Here is an 8,713-nt window from a genome sequence, read left to right as displayed (position 1 = left end):
AATACCACACATCTACAGCCATCTGATCTTTGACAAACCTGACAAAAACAAGAAATGGGGAAAGGATTCCCTATTTAATAAATGGTGCTGGGAAAATTGGCTAGCCATAAGTAGAAAGCTGAAACTGGATCCTTTCCTTACTCCTTATACGAAAATTAATTCAAGATGGATTAGAGACTTAAATATTAGACCTAAAACCATAAAAACCCTAGAAGAAAACCTAGGTAATACTATTCAGGACATAGGCATGGACAAGGACTTCATGTCTAAAACACCAAAAGCAACAGCAACAAAAGCCAAAACTGACAAATGGGATCTCATTAAACTAAAGAGCTTCTGCAGAGCAAAAGAAACTTTCATCAGAGTGAACAGGCAACCTACAGAAAGGGAGAAAATTTTTGCAATCTACTCATCTGACAAAGGGCTAATATCCAGAACCTACAAAGAACTCAAACAAATTTATGAGAAGAAAACAAACAACCCCATCAAAAAGTGGGCAAAGGATATGAACAGACATTTCTCAAAAGAAGACATGCATATAGCCAACAGATACATGAAAAAATGCTCGTCATCACTGGCCATCAGAGAAATGCAAATCAAAACCACAATGAGATACCATCTCACACCAGTTAGAATGGCAATCATTAAAAAGTCAGGAAACAACAGGTGCTGGAGAGGATGTGGAGAAATAGGAACACTTTTACACTGTTGGTTGGATTGTAAACTGGTTCAACCATTGTGGAAAACAGTATGGCGATTCCTCAAGGATCTGGAACCAGAAATACCATATGACCCAGCCATCCCATTACTGGGTATATACCCAAAGGATTATAAAGCATGCTGCTATAAAGACACATGCACACGTATGTTTATTGCGGCACTATTCACAATAGCAAAGACTTGGAATCAACCCAAATGTCCATCAGTAACAGACTGGATTAAGAAAATGTGGCACATATACACCATAGAATACTATGCAGCCATAAAAATGGATGAGTTCGTGTCCTTTGTAGGGACATGGATGCAGCTGGAAACCATCATTCTTAGCAAACTATCGCAAGAACAGAAAACCAAACACTGCATGTTCTCACTCATAGGTGGGAATTGAACAATGAGATCACTTGGACACAGGGAGGGGATCATCACTCACCGGGTCCTATTATGGGGAGGGGGGAGGAGGGAGGGATGGCATTGGGAGTCATACCTGATGTAAATGATGAGTTGATGGGTGCTGACGAGTTGATGGGTGCAGCACACCAACATGGCACAAGTATACAGTATACATATCTAACAAACCTGCACGTTGTGCACGTGTACCCTAGAACTTAAAGTATAATAAAAAAGAAAAAAAAAACGAGATGAACATTTAAGCAAATTATTTGGGTGCATCATCACTCAGAACTAAGCTTTAGCAAAATGCTGTGAAATGTAGTTTTACAGACTTAAATCCAGAAAATTTCATTTACCCCTTATGTTGTTTTAGGTTTCCCCAGGAGCTTTTTTTCCCAAATTGTTTACTTTGATTCTTCTTTCTGGAGCCTAGATAGAGGCCTCTCCTTCTACCTATCTAAGAATTTAGTCAAGTAAAGCCACTTAGTTATAAAGGAAGAAGAAAAAAATAATAATACAGGTTTAAGATAACAGCTATAAACCCCTAATGGTGGTACCTGTTTCTTTTCTTTCTGGCTGGGAAAAAGGAAAGGAAGGAGACATAGTGTTTAAGAGGATGCTGAGACTATTATGTTACCGCTAGTGAGTTATTCTTTGACTTTTATTATGACGTTTTGCCCCCCGCTCCCCGCCTCCCTGGAACTGTAGCTTTAAAGCTTCTTTTTTCAGAATGAAGACATTGTAGTGCATTTACACCTTCCTCTGCTATACTGCAAGCTTCTAGCGCTATTAATTGGTCATTCAAATACATTTGTGGAATAATGGATGAATAAGTACCAATTCTGTTACAATGAAATTATTGAAGGAGATATCTTGGTTTTCGTCTATAATTTGTATTCTAACATTCAGTCAAAGTAGTTTGTTAAATAAATTGGAAAGAATTGATCTTCAACCATGGTAATTAACATCTAGCTCTAGATGAAGGATTTCTGTCTGCCAATGTTACATCGTTTCATTAAGTTTTATCAACATATCACCAAAGAATGTGAACCCTCATTTTTTGTGCAGGTTGAATATCCCTTATCTGAAGCACTTGCAGCCAGAAGTGTTTTGGATTTCAGATTTTTTCGGATTTTGGAATACTTTCATATACATAACGAGATTTCTTGGGGAGGAGACCCAATTCTAAACATAAAATTCATTTATGTTTCATATACACGGTATACATATAGACTGAAGGTAACTTTATACAATATTTTAAATAATTTTGTTGGCACTCAAAACGTTTCCATTTTGAAAGATTTCAGATTTCAGATCTTTGGATTAGGGATGCTCAACCTGTAACAACTTTTCTCTGGCATTCTGGCATATGCTCCCATAGCCACAAAAGCCAGCCATGTTAGTTGGATTAGAGTAACTTATTTTAACAATTGTCTTCTTGACATGTAGCCCAGAGAAGTAAAGTGAGCTGCCTAGCTCATCACACGGTTATTATAAAAATAATGCTTAGCTTTTCTTGAAAGAGTATCTGGGTGCCAGTCTGAGTGTCTGGAACACAAGTGATGATTAATAAATATGTGAGTGAATAAATAAAAGCCACAATTGGCTGTAGGTTTTAACATACAAACAGTTTTTCATCCATTGTAGCCACCAGCATCACCAGTCTGAAATAGCATTAAGAATCCATCCAAGTCAACCAGAAGCAACCAAAACTCTTTAGCTCTGCAGGACAGAAATAAGTACTTCTTTAAGTAACTTCCTTCCTAAAACACACACATACACTCACACACACACACGCACCCACACGCACACACACAAACAATATCTGGTTCTTACATTTTTCTGGTCACTTTCACTAATTTATAATTTTTAGTTGCAGCCAGGTTTCTTCATTTTAACTCCAGGTTTCTTATCAGGGAACACTTGCCAATAAGTCTCCCTCATGGAGAGATCGCGGTTATTAAGTTTCCTCAGAGGGGACCTGAACATTCTCCAGCATTCTTCAGGGCAACTAACAACACCCTGGACATTCAGATGTTCCATGCAAGATCACAAGGAGGTTTCTTATCCACCACCTAGTTTTCTGGGCTAAATTACAAGGGATGCAGTATGGTTGATGAAAATAGAAAAGCTGTCAATTAGAATTTTCAGAAACAAACCTCACAGCACAAGGCAAAACACACTCTCCAAGCATCGTTGCCTTTCTCTAAGGGTGCAGCCAGCACTCTCCAGGGTGCTTAGGGAGAGCACCTCTCTCAGAAGACTACTAAGAAGGAAAAAACCGTAGTAGGATCCTGAAGTTGATTTAGTTATCACTGAACTTGAATACCTCTTTTCAATGCTGGAAAAGATAATTGTGATACAAGGATAAATTCTCCTCAGGGCTTTTCCCGGTAGAAGGCAAATTGCTACTCTTCTCTTCCCACAGTCTGCCTAATCCCTACATCTATTTTTTAAGGTATAGAATGACACTGATTATTCTCCTGCCTTGGGATATTCCTAATAGATACACAATCATAATAGGCAAAACTGGAGACAAACATTTGGAAATGCTCAGAGAAGGCAATTTATGATAGGTAATTAACAACTCTGGCTGTTGGCAGAGGCTAAAAAGTTCAAATGCAGAGACCTGTTGTAGGATGATGTCCTGTCTGCCTTTGCCACAGAGAGGATTATACAGAGCCTGCAGGGGAAAAAAGTGTTGTATCTATATGGCCTCAGTTGCACACTACAGCAGATTGAGACATATGGGCAGCACATCAGCACCTCAAACAACTGGTCTCCAAATGTATCCTTTTCACAGATACTATGGCTCAAAAAGCTTAAGCTTTACACACTTCTTTAAGAATAGATCTATTATGATCTTGAAGTGGAACATCGGAAAGACATCAATTTTATGTCTCTCACTTACCTGGAGTTCAAAGTATTGCAATAGTTCCCTTTACTGTAAGAAATTGCTGCAGGTCGACCCTAAGGTTTCCTTACATGAAGTAAATTTAACAGGTAGGAGTTTAGATTTAGCTCATGAACTAGATGTTCATGTTAACCATTGTATCGAGTTGGAATTACTTGCTGCTGGAAAATAAACTGTTCTAACAGTTCAGAGCTAACAATGAGATTTGTCAAAAATCTGTCCCATCAATGACAATGAAAATCACAGTAAGAAGACACTCTGCTTCTGGTTTTGCAGATGTGGTTTTCTGCATATCATAAAATAAATCTATGGAAGTCATCAAGGAATATTTAATACTCCGATGAAATTAAGAGATCATTTAAAAATTATTAACTGATTTTGTTTTGCTAGATTTTAATCAAAAAGTGTTCTAACCTGCTTAGTTGGTAATTAAAATAATCTGTTTTGGCTTAACTCTCTAATTTCATTCTCTAAAACAAGGCACATGATTTTCTCTGTAAACGTACAATTACCAGTTGGAACTGCATTAAGCTTTTAAGCTAATGAATTTAATTTGGTGCTTTGATATAGTTATTTACTAAGCAGTTTAACATCAAGCTACGGAAACATGAAGACACCTGTAACAAGTCCATAGTAATAGCAAAGCTACCCCAAACTGATCTGAAAATATCAGCTCCTGTTTATTCAAAACTAACGTATTTTCACACCTGGAGTTAAATTGCCTGTTTTATGTCCATCTTACTGAATTAAATATGAGCAAGGGGAGAGGGCTGCATTTTAATGAAAGAGGCCATCAAACAGAGCCCAAACCCTGAGGTTCCTTCAACTTTTCATCACACAGTGTTCCTTCAACACAAATGGCAATCAGATTTTTAAAAAATCAGGAGAGGGAATTGAAAGAACCGTACCTAAGGCAACAGGATTTTTGAACAATAGAGAGAAATCACCTGGGAAACATTAGATCCTTGTTGTCGGAATCTGGGGGTCACAAAGGAAGCTGTATAAAAGAAGTCTATCGGGACACATGGATAAAGTAGAATAGAAAGAACATATGGGAAGTGTGTGAGAGGAATCAGTCTGTCTCAATTAATTACTGTCATTTTATGTACGCAGATGGACAAAAGAACAATAGAAGACTGGTTACTCTGATATGCAAAAAGTCTCCTACAAAGTTGTAATAGTTGCCAAGCTTCTTGATTACCATTATGGTGTTGAGTTGAAATATTTCACTTCAAAAATATTTTCCTACTCTCAAATCTGTTGTGTAAAGAGGTGGCAAAAAAAAAAAAAAAAAAGAGAGAGAGAGAAAAAAAAATAACGAAACAGCAAGCTAGGCCACTAGGGAACAAATTTGAATGAGATCTAGCCTATATGGGAGGAATTCACAGTCTTAGGAGGAAAATATTACATAGAAAGATAAATTAAGATATGACATGGTAAATGCTATTACAGAGATGTGAACAAAATACCAATGGAGGACAGATGGAGCAAGAATGGATCTTGAGGGAGGTCGGAATTCTCAGAGCATTTGAAATGGATACTGAAGAAATAGCAATTTTCCAGGAAAAAAAAAAATCAGGTGTGGTATTCCAGTCTGGAAGGTCAGTCCCAATGTCTGGCATTTGCAAGATGAGATAGTCAATAAGAAAATAACATAAAGTGCAAGAGACATACAAATGCAGGAGAGGCAGTGTAGTAGCAGCCTGAACAAACAGGTTCATCTACTAGCCAGCTGGGGCAGTGGTTCTCCCACTTTGGTGTGAATCGGAATCACCTGAACTAAAGTGTTTGGGCTTCAGTAGCTCTGAGATGGGATCAAAGGTTTTGTTTTGCTAGCCAGTTCCCAGGAAATGTTGATTCTCCTGATCCAGGGACCACCCTGTGAGATCCTGAAATAGGGTGCTGGAGCTTCATCTTGGAAACAACAGAGAAATGATAGAGAACTTAATGGGATAGATATCCATATCATTGGCTTTGGTTTACAGTGTGAGATATGACTAGTGTATGGGACACTAGTAACAGGAAAATCGACTAGGGACTATTATATTTTCTAATTGAGAGAAAAAGGAGGGCTTCCTATCACAATCACTGCTTTGAAGAAGAAGAATCGCTGAGAACTATTTCTCAGGTAGAAGCTACAGGACAGGATTTGCCGTCCTCCTGTATTTGAGAGTTGAGAAAAAGAAAGAAGTGAGAAATGACATAGTACCATACAATGGCATTAACTGATGTGTAGAATGTAACACACTGGAGCAGTTCTCAAGAAGGAGTTGTACAACTTCCAGTTCTGGCAATATTTTCTTATATAGAGCTTTAAAAACATTTGTGTACAATGCTGAACTCTTTAAAAAAAAAATCTTCTTGACACACAGGTGTGGCATAGTGTCAAATGCTAACCAGAGGTTAAATAACATGAATAATTAAAACATGTTGGATTTGGGCTGCAAGAGGTCATTGTCTTCCTAATTAAAAGAGTTTCCTTCAATGGTGATAAAATAAATCAAATTCTAATCAGCTGGAGATTGCATGGGAATTAAGAAAGTAGACACATCAAGTGTGACTGCCCTCTTAAGAAATGTGATAAGGAACAGGAAGGACACAGGAACTTGATATAATGGTTGGAGCAAAAGAAATTGGTGGTTTCTGTTTGAGGATAAGTGGGACTTTTAACATGTTTCAAGGCAAATGCCTGTGCAAAAAAAGATTCAAAAAAATTTTTTTCAAAATTATTAAAATTAGATATCACTGATCAAGCAAGATCATAAATAGGCATGAGGTATAAACAATATGTCATCTGGTTCTCTAGATTCCTCCTGTCTGGACAGGGCATTTCTGAAAGAAAGGCGGCATCACCAGTCAGGAGCTGATAGATAAAACTCCCATCCCCCTAGGACAGAGCACTTGGGGGAAGGGGCAGCTGTGGGCACAGCCTCAGCAGACTTAAATGTTCCTTCTTGCCAGCTCTGAAGAGAGCAGCAGATCTCCCTGAGCTCTGCTAAGGGACAGACTGCCTTCTCAAGTGGGTCCCTGACCCTCGTGCCTCCTCACTGGGACATACCTCCCAGCAGGGGTCAACAGATACTTCATACAGGAGAGTTCCAGCTGGCATCTGGCAGGTGCCCCTCTGGGATGAAACTTCCAGAGGAAAGAACAGCCAGCAATCTTTGCTTTTCTGCAGCCTCCACTGGTGATAACCAGGCAAACAGGGTCTGTAGAGGACCGCCAGCAAACTCCAGCAGACCTGCAGAAGAGGGGCCTGACTATAGAAGGAAAACTAACCAACAGAAAGCAATAATATCAACATCAACAAAAAGGATGCCCATGCAAAAACCGCATCCAAAGGTCATCAGCATCAAAGATCAAAGGTAGGTAAATCCAAGAAGATGAGGAAAAGCCAGTGCAAAAATGCTGAAAATTCAAAAAACCAGAATGCCTCTTCTCCTCCAAAGGATCACAACTCCTCACCAGCAAGGGAACGAAACTGGATGGAGAATGACTTTGACAAATTGACAGAAGTAGGCTTCAGAAGGTGGGTAATAACAAACTCCTCTGAGCTAAAGGAACATGTTCTAACCCAACGCAAGGAAGCTAAGAACCTTGATAAAAGGTTACAGGAACTGCTAACTAGAACACTCAGTTTAGAGAAGAACATAAATGACCTGATGGAGCTGAAAAACACAGCACGTGAACTTCGTGAAGCATACACAAGTATCAATAGCCGAATCAATCAACTGGAAGAAAGGATATCAGGGAGTGAGGATCAACTTAATAAAATAAAGCATGAAGACAAGATCAGAGAAAAAAGAATGAAAAGGAGCGAACAAAGCCTCCAAGAACTATGGGACTATGTGAAAAGACCAAACCTACGATTGATTGGTGTACCTGAAAGTGATGGGCAGAATGGAACCAAGTTGGAAAACACACTTCAGGATTTTTATCCAGGAGAACTTCCCCAACCTAGCGAGACAGGCCAACACTCAAATTCAGGAAATACAGAGAACACAACTAAGATACTCCTCAAGAAGAGGAACCCCAAGACACATAATCGTCAGATTCACCAAGGTTGAAATGAAGGAACAAATGTTAAGAGCAGCCATAGAGAAAGGTAGGTTAAGGTTACCCAAAAAGGAAAGCCCATCAGACTAACAGTGGATCTCTCTGGAGAAACCCTACAAGCCAGTAGAGAGTGGGGTCAATATTCAGCATTCTTGAAGAAAAGAATTTCCAATCCAGAATTTCATATTCAGCCAAACTAAGCTTCATAAATTAAGGAGAAATAAAACCCTTTACAGACAAGCAAATGCTGAGGGATTTTTGTCACCACCAGGCTTGCCTTACAAGAGCTCCTGAAGGAAGCACTAAATATGGAAAGGAACAACTAGTACCAGTCACTCCAAAAAACATACCAAAAGATAAAGACAAACAACACTATGAAGAAACTACATCAACTAATGTGTAAAATAACCAGCTAGCATCATAATGACAGGATCAAATTCACATGTAACAGTATGAAACTTGAATATAAATGGGCTAAATGCCCCAATTAAAAGACACAGACTGGCAAATTGGATAAAGAGTCAAGACCCATTGGTGTGTGATATTCAGGAGACCCATGTCATGTGCAAAGACACACATAGGCTCAAAATAAAGGGATGGAGGAATATTTACCAAGCAAATGGAAAGAAAAAA

This window comes from Macaca fascicularis, chromosome 5, assembly GCF_037993035.2.
Source record: "Macaca fascicularis isolate 582-1 chromosome 5, T2T-MFA8v1.1".
NCBI lineage: Eukaryota > Metazoa > Chordata > Mammalia > Primates > Cercopithecidae > Macaca > Macaca fascicularis.
This window is presented reverse-complemented; position numbering follows the sequence as displayed.